The sequence below is a fragment of the Arachis stenosperma genome, chromosome 5 (genome assembly GCF_014773155.1).
Source record: "Arachis stenosperma cultivar V10309 chromosome 5, arast.V10309.gnm1.PFL2, whole genome shotgun sequence".
Taxonomy (NCBI): Eukaryota; Viridiplantae; Streptophyta; class Magnoliopsida; order Fabales; family Fabaceae; genus Arachis; species Arachis stenosperma.
The window spans coordinates 64,239,588-64,256,458 of NC_080381.1; positions in this window are offsets into that span (position 1 = coordinate 64,239,588).

Below are 16,871 nucleotides of genomic sequence, written 5' to 3' on the forward strand. Positions count from 1 at the left end.
TTCACGGACACAAGTTTTCAGAAATTGGTGGCCGAACTAAAAATCAAACAGCAATTCACATCAGTGGAGCACCCACAAGCCAATGGGCAAGCAGAGGCTGCAAATAAAGTCATCTTGGCCGGGTTAAAACGAAGACTCCAAGAGACCAAAGGGGCGTGGGCCGAGGAGCTCCCCCAGGTACTATGGGCATATCGGACAACCCCACACTCTACAACGGGAGAATCACCGTTCCGACTAGCTTATGGGATGGAGGCAATGATTCCCATCGAAATAGATGAAGGGTCACCCAGAATCATCTTCTACAATGAAAAAGATAACCCGCAGGCACAAAGGGAAGAACTCGACCTCCTCCCCAAGGTCCGAGAAAGAGCCCGGATTCGAGAAGAAGCCTTAAAACGGCGAACGGCCCTCAGATACAATCAGAAAGTTATAAAGCGAAGCTTCTCCATCCACGACCTAATTCTAATCCGAAATGACATCGGAACACAAAAGTCGGGAGAAGGAAAGCTAGCCGCAAATTGGAAAGGGCCCTACAAGGTAACAGAAGTCTTAGGAACAGGCTATTACAAAGTATCCGACCTAGAAGGCAACGAGCTGCCCAGGGCCTGGCACGCCTGTAATCTAAGACGGTACTACAGCTAGAAAAATTTAACCCGAGGTGTACTCTTTTTCCCTACAAGGGTTTTTTAAAGAGACACCCGGTTAAAATAAAACACCCGACCTAGTCAAGGGTAAACACTTTGTAAATATTCTTTCTTTTTAATACTAATCGAATTTTTCTATTTTCTTTTCTCCTTCCTCATGACGAAACAAATCCTAGAAAGTACCCCACCAAGGCGCATTAATTTATGCTCGACAAAATGCAAAAAATCATTTGTCAAGAGACCATACAAGGTCGGCAAAGATAAAAGCGACGAGGTTCAAATTAATGTGAGAAGTTATAAAGTAACTCTGAAAAGGCTCAAAAAAAAAAAGCCAAATAAAAAGAGATTACAAAAATAACTTAAAGGGCCGACCAACGAAAAGGTCAGACCTAACAAAAGGAGGTACTCAAAGGCCCGAGGTCCGAAGAAAAGCCCGGATCCAAGGAAGAAGCCTCAAAACAAAAGTTTCAAAACGCTAAGCTAAAAAGTTGTTATCCAAAAAGCAACTAAAAAGCATAAAAGCGGAAACAAAAGCCAAAACGCGAACAAGGCTAAAACAAAGGTTTCAAAACGCTAGCTAAAAAGTTGTTATCCAAAAAGCAACTAAAAAGCATAAAAGCGGAAACAAAAGCCAAAAACGCGAACAAGGCTAAAACAAAGGTTGCAAAACGCTAGCTAAAAAGTTGCTATCCAAAAAACAACTACAAAGCATAAAAAGCGGAACAAAAAGTCAAAAGCGCAAAAACACCGCATAATAAGCTAAAAAAGTTACTACAAGTAGCTAAATAGCAGAAAGGTGTCCAAAGCGTTCACGAAAAACATCCAAAAAGCAAAAAGAACCCACAGGCCGGGTAAAAGGCCAAAAACAAAAGATCACAGAGGATCAAGGACCTTTCCGGTCTCCACATCAACAGAAGGCTGCGGAGGAAAAATGGAAACTGGGACTGCATCAACGACACCGTCATCCCGGTTTAAAACCTCCACGCCAGAACCATCCCCGGCCAAAGTTGAAGTCGGATCCGCAACCAGAACCTTGAGGTCGGACGCCGGAGCCTTGGGGTCGGACACCGGAACCTCATCCTCGGCAGGGGCAGGAACAATCTTTCCCTCCACAACAATGTTATCCGTACTGAATAAGCTCAGATCCAGGTCGGGAGCAAGAACCCGGATCTGATCCCTCAAATCCACAAACATAGCATCCATACCCTTGGCCACATTATCTTCCAGCTCGTAAAAATCATCCAGAGCCGATTGCAACTTCTCCTTCGTCTCCACAAGCTCGGCATACAGCTTGGTATAGTTCTCCGTCGCCACCTTCGCCATCTCCTCAGATGTCTTCGCCGCCACCACAGCCGCGGTAGCCCTAGTTTTCTCTTCCTCCAAAGAGATCTCCAGCTCAGTAATCCTGGCAGCCTTCAGTTGACTAATCTTATCAAGATCAGACTGAGCCTTCTCAAGTCGGGAGCTGGTCGCACCAATGGGGATTTCTTGAACTCCTGGGCAATAGCGGCATGAAGACTGGCCATCCGGACACAGCTCCGCGCCATATACTGAAAATGATGCTCCATAGACACATCATCAGTAGAAATAAAAGTCTGAGGAAGAATATGCTGTTCAATCCAACCAAGGGCATCAAAATCCTTGTCATTAAAACCCGCAAGCTCCTGAGAGGTCTTCTGTTTCTTGGGGGGAGGACCCGAGGTCGAAGGCGGGGAAAGGTGACCGGGCCCAGAGGTCGGAGGATCTTGAGTTATAGCTCGGAACTGAGGAGTCGGAATGGTCTTCGACCGAGTCTGAACACCCACAGTAGCCTTCTGCGGAGAAGATCGGGCAGAAGCCTCAGCCTCGATATTCCGAGCAGCCGCAGACTTCTTCGACCGACGAAGAAACGTCATGGAATCCGCCTGAGAAGACATCTCTGCAGAAACAAAAAGAAAGGGATTATCACAAACAGGAATTCCACCAAAACAGGCAAAATACTAAAAGGATGAAGCTCGGAGAGGTCGGGAACTACCTAACTCGGAACGGAGAAGGCTTGGATCTCCCAACATTTTCTTCGTGTCCAAGTGAGGTGCCCGACCCCAAAAACTGCTCAACACACCCACAAAAGCCTGCTCCACCTCATCTAGACTCTCAAAGGTATACTTAACCGACACTACATTCTCTTGCCAACAAAGAGGAAAAGAAGGCTCCCCACTCTCATCTAGAAAGAAAGGTCGGACGTCCCCAGCAGCCCGGACCTTGAAATAATAGTTCTTAAAATCATGAAAAGACTCATCGTACAAAGTACAAAACTTCTTTCCCTGGTTAGCCCTAAAAGAGACCCAAGACACCTTCCCTCCACCCGACCCCGGTTTCGTCAACACAAACAGATAGGAAAAAAGAGAAACAGAGGGGGAGACGCCCAAAAACTGACACAAAAGTTGGAACAGCTTTAAAAACGCCCAAGAATTGGGATGGAGTTGCGTAGGGGCAAGATTACAAGACCACAGCACCTCGGATTCCAGGTCAGTAAAGGGAAGTCGGACACCCAGCTTAGAGAAAAAACAATCGTAAGCATAAAAGAAAAGCTTCTCGGAACTTTCTAAAGGCGGGAAGCACACTCTCTCCTCGGACTCCGGGGCTACTAGCTCATAATCCCGCTCAGACTCTCTATTCTCACAAATGCTACACTCCCTACGGAACCTAGCTAAATACTCAGAATCTACAACAGAAGGGACTCTTAGAGGACCAGGATCTACCCAGCCAAGACCACTTGGAATCTTGGTCGACATTGCTTGAAAAACCTTTCGAGACATAAAATTCTTGCCTACAAAGAAGAATACAACAGCAAGCAACAATCACATAAAAGCAGACAGCAAAAACCCATTCAGCAAAAACAAGAAACAAAGATCTTTATAGAAGAAAATGCAGCAACAAAATACCAGAGAAAAGAGCCCCCCCCATATACAAGCAAACAGAGCAATGGCGGCGCCTCTTTTCGGGGCAACCCAGGCATAGAGAAAAAGAAACAGACAAAGAGCCACACAAAAGAACAGAAGCATATGAGTACAAAAGAAAAGAGACGAACAAACCTAGAAAGAAAGAAAACGGCGAGCTCCGACAGCAAGGGAAACGAAACGGCGGCGCAGAGGAAACCCCGGAAAAACGCACAGAAAGATTTGAGGAAGAAGAACAAAGTGAAAGAAGGAGCGGTGCTCGAAGAAGAAGATGGCGAAAACTTAGAAAAAACAGAAAGGAACAGAATAAACGAAGAAAAGGAGGAAAGGGGCAAATAAATAATGCCTTCACAAAGCCCGAACGGAAATCGAGGAGAAACGGTAAAATGCAATAAATGCAGAAACGGCCATTTTTGAATTTTGAAAAGAACTACTATGCCCGAGCTCGACCTCTCAAGGACGAACTCGGGCAGGGGCACTGTTCATACCCTGACCGAGCTCCCCAAACTCGGCAAAGTTCATAGAAGGTCCGACCTCATCCCCAGGCCCATGCCTGAGGTCGGACCTCGGACAATAAAGCTAAAGAAGCCCAAAAGGAACGAAGCCCAAGACCTAAAGGCCGAAAAGGCCTAGGAAAGGCGGTTCCACAAAGATAAAGATAAAACTCCCAGAAGGATAAGATAAGATAAGAATATCTTATCCAGGGAAGATCACGGCCAACTACTATAAATACACTGGAGCACCCAGGTATAACACACACTCTAATTCTACTCAATATCTGCTTGGACCCATGCTAACTTAAGCATCGGAGTGTCATTGCAGGTACCACCACCAACCACTCGGCATACCAAGCTCGGGTCATCAATCCCCCCATCTCGGGCCTCCCTAAGACGACCGAGCTGCGCGTTTCAGGTAACCCTCGGAACAGTTACCTTGCCTAACAACCGAGCCTTCCATTCCGTGAGATCAGAATCTTCGTGGTATAAGCTAGAATCCATTGGCAGCATTCTTGAAATCCAGAAAGTCTAAACATTGTCTGTGGTATTCCGAGTAGGATCTGGGATGGGATAACTGTGACGAGCTTCAAACTCGCGACTGTAGGGCATGGTAACAGACGCAAAAGGATAATAAATCGTATTCCTACATGATCGAGAACCAACAGCTGATTAGCCATATGGGAAACTGTAGAGGACCTTTTTCACTGAGAGGATGGGAAGTAGCCATTGACAACGGTGATGCCCCACATACAGCTTGCCATAGAAAGGAGTATGAATGATTGGATGAAGGCAGCAGGAAAGCAGAGATTCAAGAGGGATGAAGCATCTCCATACGCTTATCTGAAATTCCCACCAATGAATTACATAAGTATCTCTATCTTTATTTTATGTTTATTTATCTTTTTATTATGAAAACTCTATCACCCATTTGAATCCGCCTGACTGAGGTTTACAAGGTGACTATAGCTTGCTTTAAGCCGACAATCTCCGTCAGATCAACCCTTACTCACGTAAGGTTTATTACTTGGACGACCCAGTGCACTTGCTGGTTAGTTGTGCGAAGTTGTGAAAAAGATTGAGATTACAATTGTGCATACCAAGTTGTTGGCGCCATTCTGTATCACAATTTCGTACACCAAGTTTTTGGCGCCGTTATTGGGGAATGTTCGAAATTGGACAACTAACGGTTCATCTTGTTGCTCAGATTAGGTAATTTTTATTTTGTTTTCAAAAAATTTTCTTTGTTTTCGTTTTTCTAAAAATAAATGTTCGAAAAAAAACCCAAAAAAAATTCATAAAATCATAAAAACTCAAAAATATTTTATGGTTCTGGTTTGAATCTAGGGCTAAATTTCAAGTTGGGTGTCAATTGCATGATTTTAATTGTCTTGCAATTTTCGAAACACATGCATTGTGTTCTTTATGATCTTCAAGTCGTTCTTGATGAATTGCCTTGTTTGATCTTCATGATTTATTGATTTGTACTGCATGATGTTCTACATATGCATTCTTGCATTCATATGGCCCAAACATGAGAAAGTTCTAAGTTTGGTGTCCTCCATGTTTTCTTTCATTAAGAAAACTGAGTTCTTGATGTTCATCTTGATCTTCAAGATTGTTCTTGGTGTTCATCTTGACGTTCATAATGTTCTTGCATATGTCTTGTGTTTTGATCCAAGAATTATAGGTTTTGACTCATTTTGTTGTTTTTCAAAATTGAAAACATATCTTCTTGAATAAAGGATTTAGCAAAATGAAGATCCAAGAACATAAAGCAGAGAAATTACAGAGAAAAAACTGGACATTCAAAATGCCCAGTGAAGAAGGAAAACTGGCGTTTAAATGCCAGCCAGGCTGGGTGCCTGGCTGGGCGTTTAAACGCCCAAACCATGCAGCAATTGGGCGTTAAACGCCCAAAACATACAGCTTCAGGGCGTTTAACGCCAGGAAGACATAAGGAGAGGAATATTGTTTTCAATTCAAATCTTTCTCAATTCTTCATAATTTTTCAAAATCAAATCTTTTTCAAATCAAATCTTTTCAATGATATCTTTTTCAAAAAAAAAAAAAATCAAATCTTTTTCAAAATTTTCAAAAATCTTGATTCAAAAGTTTCAAGTTTGTTACTTTCTTGTTAAGAAAGGTTCAAAATTTGAAATTTAGAATAATATCTTTTAATTTCTTGCTAATCAAGTTATTAATTTTAAAAATCAAATATTTTTAATTTTTATCTTTCCAATCATATCTTCAAAATCATATCTTTTTCAAATTACATTTTTTTAATTCTGATTTCAAAATCTTTTTCTAATTTCTTATCTTTTTCAAATTTTTTTCTTATCTTTTTCAAAATCACCTAACCACTTTTTCACTTTTAATTTTCGAAAAACATTAACCTTTTTTCAAAATTCTTTTTTTATTTAACTAATTGTTTTGAATTTTAATTAAAATTTTCAAAAATTCTTCCCCCTATCTTATCTTTTTCTATTTAAACACTAACATTCCTCCTCCATTGTCAATTCGAACTCCATCTCTCTTTGTGTGTTCGAAATCTTACCTACCTCCTTCTTCTATTTTCCACTAACACCTCAAGGAATCTCTATACTGTGACATAGAGGATTTCATATTTTCTTTGTTTTCTTCTCTTTCATATGAGTAGGAACAAATATAAAGGCATACTTGTTGAAGCTGACCCTGAACCTGAAAGGACTCTGAAGAGGAAGCTAAGAGCAACTAAAGCACAAAACTATGAAGAGGACCTCATTGGAATTTTTGAAAAGGAAACGGAAAAAGAAACAATTATGGCCGAACCAAACAACAATGCAAGAAAGATGCTTGGTGATTTTACTACACCAACTTCCAACTTTTATGGAAGAAGCATATCAATCCCTGCCATAGGAGCAGACAATTTTGAGCTAAAGCATCAATTAGTTTCTCTACTGCAACAGAACTGTAAGTTTCATGGACTTCCATCAGAAGACCCTTATCAGTTCTTAACTGAGTTCTTGCAGATCTGTGATACTGTTAAGACCAATGGAGTTGATCCTGAAGTCGACAAGCTCATGCTTTTCCCTTTTGCTGTAAGAGACAGAGCTAGAACATGGTTGGACTCACAACCTAGAGATAGCTTAGACTCTTGGGATAAGCTGGTCATGACTTTCTTAGCCAAGTTCTTTCCTCCTCAAAAGCTGAGCAAGCTTAGAGTGGATGTTCAAACCTTCAAATAAAAAGAAGGTGAATCCCTCTATGAAGCTTGGGAAAGATACAAGCAACTGACCAAAAAGTGTCATTCTAACATGCGTTCAGAATGGACCACATTAGATATATTCTATGATGGTCTGTATGAATTTTCCAAGATGTCACTGGACCACTCTGCAGGTGGATCCATTCACCTAAAGAAAACGCCTGCAGAAGCTCAGGAACTTATTGAAATGGTTGCAAATAACCAGTTCATGTATACCTCTGAGAGGAATCCTGTGAGTAATGGGACGCCTCAAAAGAGAGGAGTTCTTGAAATTGATGCTCTGAATGCCATACTGGCTCAGAACAAAATATTGACCCAACAAGTCAATATGATCTCTCAGAGTCTGAATGGATTGCAAAATGCATCCAACAATACTAAAGAAGCATCTTCTGAAGAAGAAGCTTATGATCTTGAGAACCCTGCAATGGCAGAGGTGAATTACATGGGTGAAGTCTTTGGCAACACCTATAATCCTTCATGGAAAAATCATCCAAATTTTTCATGGAAGGATCAACAGAAGCAAGGCTTCAATAATAACAATGGTGGAAGAAACAGGTTTAGTAATAGCAAATCTTTCCCATCATCATCTCAGCAACAGATAGAGCATTCTGAGCCGAATCCTTCTAGCTTAGCAAACATAGTCTCTAATCTATCTAAGGCCACTCTTAGTTTCATGACGGAAACAAGATCCTCCATTAGAAATTTGGATGAACAAGTGGGCCAGCTGAGTAAAAGGGTTACTGAAACTCCTCCTAGCACTCTCCCAAGCAATACAGAAGAGAATCCCAAAGGAGAGTGCAAGGCCATTGATATAATCAACATGGCCGAAACCTTAGAGGAGGAGGAGGACGTGAATCCAAATGAGGAAGACCTCAGGGGACGTCCAATGGTCAGTACGGAATCCCCTAAGGAGGAATCAAAAGAATCTGAGGCTCATACAGAGACCATAGAGATTCCCTTGGACCTTCTTTTAGCATTCATGAGCTCTGATAACTATTCATCTTCTGAAGAGGATGAAGACATTGTTGAAGGGCAAGTTGCCCAATATTTAGGAGCAATCATGAAGCTGAATGCCAAGCTGTTTGGAAATGAGTCTTGGGAGGATGAACCTCCCTTGCTCACCAATGAACTGAATACATTGGTTCAACAAAATTTACCTCAAAAGAAATAGGATCCTGGTAAATTTTTAATACCCTGTACCATAGGCACCATGACCTTTGAAAAAGCTCTGTGTGACCTGAGGTTAGGGATAAATATGATGCCCCTCTCTGTAATGGAGAGACTGGGAATCTCTGAGGTACAGGCTGCCAAATTCTTAATGGAGATGGCAGATAAATCTATGAAAAAGGCTTATGGGCTAGTAGAAGACGTGCTAGTGAAGGTTGAAATTCTTTACTTCCCTGCTGATTTCATAATCCTATACACTAGGAAGGATGAGGATGAATCCATCATCCTTAGAAGACCCTTCCTAGCCACAGCAAGAGCTGTGATTGACGTTGACAGAGGAGAGTTGATCATTCATGTGAATGAAGAATGCCTTGTAGTAAAGACTCAAGGTTCTCCATCTGTAACCATGGAGAGTAAGCATGAAGAGCTTCTCCCAATACAGAGTCAAACAGAGCCCCCACATTCAAACTCTAAGTTTGGTGTTGGGAGGTCACGACCAAACTCTAAGTTTGGTGTTGAGAGATCTCAACCATACTCTGATCATCTGTGAGACTCCATGAGAGCTCACTGTCAAGCTATTGACATTAAAGAAGCGCTTATTGGGAGGCAACCCAATTTTATTTTAATTTTATCTATATTATTTTATTTCTTTTTAGGTTGATGATCATGTAAAGTCACAAAGACAATTACAAAAATAAAGAAAAAATAAAAAATAGTATTGAAAGTAGAACACCCTGGAGGAAGGACTTACTGGCGTTTAAACGCCAATAAGGGTAGCGAAATGGGCATTTAAACGCCCAATCTGGCACCTTTCTGAGCATTTAAACGCCAAGATAGGGCACCAGACTGGCGTTTAAATGCCAAAACAGGGCAACAAACTGGCATTTAGACGCCAGAACAGGAAGAAAAATTGGCATTTAAACGCCAGAACAGGGCAGCAAATTGGTGTTTAAAACGCCAGAATTGCACTCTAAGGTGTTTTGAACGACCAATTGGAGCAGGGATGAAGAATTCCTTGACCCTTCAGGATCTGTGGACCCCACAAGATCCCCACCAACCTCAACTCACTCTCTCTCCTCTTCACACCTTTCTACAAAAATCTTTCCCAAATACCCTTTACCAATCACCTCTATATCTCTTCCCCAAATACCCTTCGCCAATCACTTCCTTAACTCTTCCCCAAAAACCCCAGCCACCTTCAAAATTCAAAACCATTTCCCTCCCAAACCCATCCAAACCATTCGGCCATTCTCCCTATAAACACATTCTTCCCCCTTGGCCGAACCCCATACACCCTCTATCTCCTCTAGTTTCTTCTTCTTCCCCTTCTTTCTTTCTTCTTTTGCTCGAGGACGAGCAAATATTTTAAGTTTGGTGTGGTAAAAGCATTGCTTTCTATTTTTCCATAACCATTTATGGCACTCAACAAGAGCATGAGGAATTCCCTCATCAAGAAATCCCTGAGATGCCTCAAGGGATGCAATTTCCTCCACACAATTATTGGGAGCAACTCAACACTTCTTTGGAAAGCTTGAGTTACAACATGGACCAATAAAGGGTGGAACACCAAGAGCACTCCATTATTTTCCATGATATTAGAGAAGATCAAAGAGCTGTGAGGGAGAAAGCAAGAGAGTGGTACTACACTCAACCTCTAGCGAATGTATCCAACTGGGATACACTCAGAAAGGAGTTTTTGGAGAAATTCTTTCCATCTGAAGTTACTGATAAACTGAGGAAGGATATTTCCACCATTGTTCAGGATGACAATGAATCTCTTTTTGAATACTGGGAGCACTTCAATAATCTTCTGGAAGTATGCCCCCACCACATGATTGATAAGATAGTGTTACTCAGCTACATCACACAGGGTATGAGGCCCCAAGATAAGACCACATTGGAAAGTGCTAGCAATGGGTCTATGAAGAAGTACAAAACCACTGATGAAGCATGGCAATTGATCAGTGATTTAGCTGAATCTACTAGGAACCAAAGGCAAAGGCAAAACCATTCAAAAGCCATTGCAGAAGTATCCTCTAACAGAGAGACTGCGGCTCTAGCTCAGAGTATATGTGAGATGACCAACTTGCTGAAGCAGATGCAATTGAATCAACAACAAGCTCAGCAAGCTCAACCCCCTCCACCACAGCAAAACTAATAGCTAGTCCCCCAGAGAGTTTGTGGAATCTGTGCTGATTATAGCCACTACATTGATGAATGCCCGCAGCTCCAACAAGAAGACAACATGGTAGCATCCACTCATAATTTCTATGACCGCCCCAACCAAGGGTACAATCAAGGTGGAAACAATAACCATGGATGGCAGGACAATTATAACTAGAATTGGAGGGACAACAATAACAGAGGAGGCAGAGATAATCAGGGAAATCAAAGGTGGAATAATAACAACAACAGGCAGCAGAATCAACCTTACAGAGCACCTCACCTGAGGCAAAACCAAGGACCACAGAATAATCAACAGCAAACCTCTCAATTTAATCATTCTTCTTCATCTCATAATGAAGAGTTACTACAATCTTTTGAGCGAAGACAGCAGGCCATGGAAAACAATATCATGAATAGTATTAATGCCAGTTTGAATGGTCTGACTTCTACTTTGCAAGCTCTTGTCTCACAGATCGGAGCTTCACAAAATTCCAGTAACCAACCTTCAAGTTCCACTGGAATCCCCTCTCAACCATTACCCAATCCTAAGGGAGGCATTAATGCCATCACCCTGAGGTCCGGAACCACACTGCAGGAGAGGAACTAGGAGGAGCCAAGCTCACCAGAACATGCCTCGGCTGAAGAGGTGGTAGAAATAGAAGATGATGAAGAAGAAGCGGGCATACAGGACATAGCTGAAGACGAAATAGCTCAACCACAAGAGGAAGCACCAAAAGGCGCAGACACTACAGACAACACTACTCATATTCTATTTCCACAACTTGCAAGGAAGCCTAGGAAGCAGCTGGAACCCGATCCTAAAATGGTAGAAATATTCAAAAAGGTCGAGGTAACTGTTCCTCTTTTTGATGTTATTCAGCAAGTACCTAAATATGCAAAGTTTCTAAAAGATTTATGTATCCATAAAGACAAAATTAATGAATTAGAAACTATTCCTTTAGGTAGTTCTATATCTGCTTTAATGGGAGGACTACCCAAAAAATGTAGTGATCCAGGTCCTTGTATAGTTAGCTGTACTATTGGTGGTGTAGTAATTTATGATTGCATGTGTGATTTAGGAGCATGTGTCAGTATAATGCCTTTGTCTATATATGATATTTTGAGGCTCCTTCCCTTAAAAAGGTCGGCAGCTCATTTTGTGTTAGCAGATAAAAGCATTATTACAGTGGCTGGAGTTGCTGAAGATGTTCTGGTGAATATTAAAGGGCTTACATTTCCCACTGATTTTTATATTTTGGAGATGCCCCATAATGATTCAGATAAGCCATCATCAATCCTACTTGGAAGACCATTCCTGAAGATGTCAAAATTCAAATTGGATGCTTTTTCAGGAACATACTCCTTTGAAATAGATGGCCGCATTGTGATCTTTAATCTGAATGGAGTTATTAATAACCCTCGAGAAGATCGCTCTATCTTCCAGTGTGATGTCATAGACGAAAGTGTAGCTGAAGTTCACAAGGGAGAGTTAGAAGAGAGGCACACTGGACAAGGTCCAAGTGTGGGGACCCTCTTAACTGACAATGTGGGCACTTCATCATTTTCACAAGCTCCAGATACTCCAGATACTCCACATCTCAAATATGCTTATCTTGGAGATGAGCAGAAGTTTCCAGTTATTATTGCAAGAGAACTTACTTCTCAACAAGAAGAGCAGTTACTTGATGTGCTGAGGAAGCATAAGAGGGCAATTGAGTGGAGTTTGGCAGACATAGTAGGAATCAACCCTCAAGTATGTGAGCACAGAATATTTTTAGAAGAGGGAGCAAGACCTGTCCGTCAACCCCAAAGAAGATTGAATCCCACCATCTTGGAAGTCGTCAAAAAGGAAGTGACCAGACTATTGGAAGCAGGTATCATATATCCCATTTCAGACAGTGAATGGGTAAGCCCAGTACAAGTGGTGCCCAAGAAGTCTGGAGTCACTACAGTGAAGAATGAGCATGGAGAGCTCATAGCAACTAGAGTTCAGAATGCTTGGAGAGTCTGCATTGATTACAGGCATCTCAACTAAGCTACCCGTAAGGATCACTACCACTTCCATTCATTGATCAAATGCTGGATCACCTGTCAGATAAATCACATTATTGCTTTTTAGATGGTTACACAGGTTATTTCCAGATTTATATAGCCCCTGAGGATCAGGAAAAGACCACTTTTACATGTCCTTTCAGAACGTATGCTTATAAGAGAATGCCCTTTGGCTTGTGCAATGCACCAGCTACCTTCCAAAGGTGCATGATGAGTCTTTTCTCTGACCTTGTTGAGGATTGTATGGAAGTTTTTATGGACGATTTTAGCATTTATGGTGATTCTTTTAGCCTTTGTTAGATGGATTATCTAGAGTATTAGATAGATGTGTTAATACAAACCTTGTATTAAATTTTGAAAAATGTCACTTTATGGTAAAACAAGGGATTGTATTAGGACATGTGGTATCCAATAATGGTATTTCTGTAGACCCAGCAAAGGTGAATGTTATTTCTAGTTTACCTTACCCCTCTTCTGTGAGGGAAGTCCATTCATTCCTTGGCCATGCAGGTTTTTATAGGAGATTTATCAAGGACTTTAGTAAGGTAGCACTTTCCTTATGCAGATTACTGCAGAAGGATATTGAGTTCGAGTTCAGTGATGATTGCAAACAAGCGTTTGATAAGCTGAAGACTGCTCTAACTCAAGCTCCAATTGTGAGAGGACCAGACTGGAGCCAGCCGTTTGAAATCATGTGCGATGCTTCCAACCATGCAGTAGGAGCAGTGCTGGCTCAGCATGAAGGTAAGGATCTTTTTGTTATTGCGTATGCGTCTAAGACTTTAGACACTGCCCAGTCCAATTATACTACTACTGAGAAAGAGCTTCTTGCTATTGTTTTTGCTCTGGATAAATTCTGAGCTTATCTACTTGGTACTAGAGTAGTAGTGTATTCAGACCACGCAGCTTTAAAGTATCTATTAGCTAAAAAGGAATCCAAACCAAGACTTATACGTTGGATACTGCTGTTACAAGAATTTGATTTAGAAATAAAGGATAGAAGTGGTAATCAAAATTTAGTGGCAGACCATTTGAGTCGCCTTGAGCATATTAAGGGTGATTCTACTCCTATAGATGACAATTTTCCTTTTGATAACCTACAAGCAGTATCTACGATAGCCCCTTGGTATGCACCTGTTGCTAATTATTTGGTTAGCCGCACATTTCCTCCAAATTTTTCTAAGCATCAAAGAGACAAGCTGAAAAGCGAGTCCAAATATTATATATGGGATGACCCATATTTATGGAGATGTGGCGCTGACCAAGTAATTAGACGCTGTGTGCCTCAATCAGAATTCCAGTCTATCTTAGAGGCCTGTCACTCATCTGAGAGTGGAGGACATTTTGGTCCTCAAAGAACAGCTAGAAAGATCTTAGACTGTGGATTCTGGTGGCCTACTCTTTTTAGGGACACTGTCGAATTTTGTAAATCCTGTCTCCCATGCCAGAAATTTGGTAATATATCCAGGAGGGATGAGATGCCTCAACAAATTATGCTTTTCTGTGAAATTTTTGATGTTTGGGGCATTGACTTCATGGGTCCATTTCCAAATTCTAATGGTTATTTTTATATATTGTTAGCTATGGATTATGTTTCCAAATGGGTAGAAGCAATTCCTACCCGTACTGATGATGCTAACACTGTTGTTTCCTTTGTGAGAAACCATATTATATGTCGCTTTGGATCACCACAAGCAATCGTGAGCGATCAAGGCACCCATTTCTGTAACAGGAGACTAACAGGATTAATGAAAAAGCATGGGATAATCCATAAAGTCGCAACAGCTTACCATCCCCAAACTAATGGGCAAGCCGAGGTGTCAAACAGAGAAATCAAGCGTATCTTACAAAAGATAGTAAAGCCTCATAGAAAAGACTGGAGCACCAGGCTACAAGATGCACTTTGGGCATATAGAACAGCATATAAGACACCCATTGGGATGAGTCCTTTTTGCTTGGTTTATGGAAAAGCTTGTCATCTCCCAGTTGAAGTAGAACACAGAGCCTTTTGGGCAGTTAAGGAGTGCAACATGGGAATTGATAAAGCCGGAGCTGAAAGGAAGTTGCAATTGCATGAATTGGAGAGCCTTCGCCTAGAAGCCTATGAGAACTCAAGAATATACAAGGAGAAGATGAAGGCTGTACATGATCAAAACATCAAGAAGAAAGAGTTCCAACCTGGAGATTTAGTCCTCCTTTACAAATCTCGACTAAGGCTCATGCCAGGTAAGTTGAGATCAAGATGGGAAGGTCCATATAGAGTAGAGAAGGCAGAACCATACGGAGTTTATCACCTAAGCCATCCTTCAAGCTCTGAACTCATTAAAGTTAATGGACAACGCCTGAAGCTATACCATGGCGAGAAGAGGCAGAGAAACAAAGAGTTTGAGATCTTTCTCTTGGAAGATCCCAACATAGCAGAAGACTGAGCTAGTGGAGCGTCCAACTTAAGGACGTTAAAGCAAAGTGCTAGGTGGGAGACAACCCACCATGGTATGATCGTTCTTTTCCTTATTTTTAGTTTTTCCTATTCAATAACTGTTCTCTTTATTAGTACTTTCGTGCATTTTCATTTACATATTTTATAAAAAAAAGTATATTCGCTACGCGACGCGATCGCATCAGCGACGCGTCCGCGTCGCTTGGAGAGAAAGGAAAAATAAAAGTGAACAGAGAGTCACGCTGGAGCGTGGCTGGAGGCGTGCTAATGGCACATATCGACCCACGTGACCGCGTCGCTGACGCGTCTGCGTCGAATGGGAAGTATGACCTCCCACGCGACCGCGTGCCCTGGGTTTTCGACGTAAAAGAGTGCACAATGAAATATTGTGCGAGAGTGATGCTAGATTGGTGCTGAAAGCACAATCCTTATCACGTGACCGCGTGCCACACGCGACCGCATCCTCCATCTTCTGCAGCACACTCACGCGATCGCGTGCCCCATGCGATCGCGTCACCCCAATTTTGGCAAATAAATTAATTTGAACAGAGAGTTGTGCTGGGGCGAGGCTGCACTCGCGCCAGAAGCATAACATGGGTCACGCGACCACGTGACTGACGTGATCGCGTGCCCATACTTAACGTGCATCCACGCTAACGCGTTCCCCACGCGGCCGCATCGCATGCGCCGCACAGCTCACCCTAAAATTGCCACAAATCTTATCTTTCTCTCCTCCAAATCTTAATTTTTCTTCTCCCTCCTTATTTCTTACATTTCCCTTCTTCTTCCTATCTCACCTTTCACTTTCTCTCTCTCACCTCCATTCCTAAGGTTCTATTTTCTTCTTCCCTCTTCAATTTTCTATCATTCTTATTATTTTATAAGTTATTTTCTTTTTCTTTTCTTCTTCTTTTCATTATTCTTATTTTCTTTTTTCTTCTTTTCCTTTTTACATGGTGTTAGAAATTTATTTGAGTCCTTATTCCTCATTATATGCTTGTGAATTGTTACATATTGTTTGACAATTATTATTCTTATTTTTTAAGGGATTGCTTGCATGTTCACTTTCATACTTTTTATATCTTATCTACCATGCATGCCATGTGTTTGTGAAAAAGCCCAAATAGCATTATGCACTTTTCTACATTACTTTACTCTACCATTCAATGCTTGCTTTTCACAAATTCTCTTTGCTATTGTTTTACTTGAATTTAATTGTCAATACAAATAATTTTGGCTTGTTACAACTGATGCTTGGTCCATGCTACTCATGCCCTTTTCCGGCATGCCAATACACACCTTGCATCCACTTATGTTTCAATGCACTTCCTACTTTTCATTAATGGCTTTTCACATGTACTCGAGAGCATGTGTTAATGTCATTTACATTTTTTTGTACATCCATCACCAATCTTCCGTTCTCTTCCTTGCTGTATATCTATTTGAATTTAATTTACTTTCTCCTCCCTTTTTCAGGATGGTTACCAAGAAAGGAAAGGAGAAAGCAAATCCTAAACCCCCAGTAAGAAGAGGAACTAAAAGAGCATTAGTGGCACAGCTCCCTTCAACCGCAGTCAAGCCCTCAACAAAAAGAGTTAAGAGGATAATAAAGGTTGATGAAAAGGAGAAAGCCTTTCCAGCAAAGGACACTGCGCGATTTTCCAATCGCTACTGTGAGCAGATGTTCCCTATCCTAGCAGAAAGGAACTATAACAATGAATACCT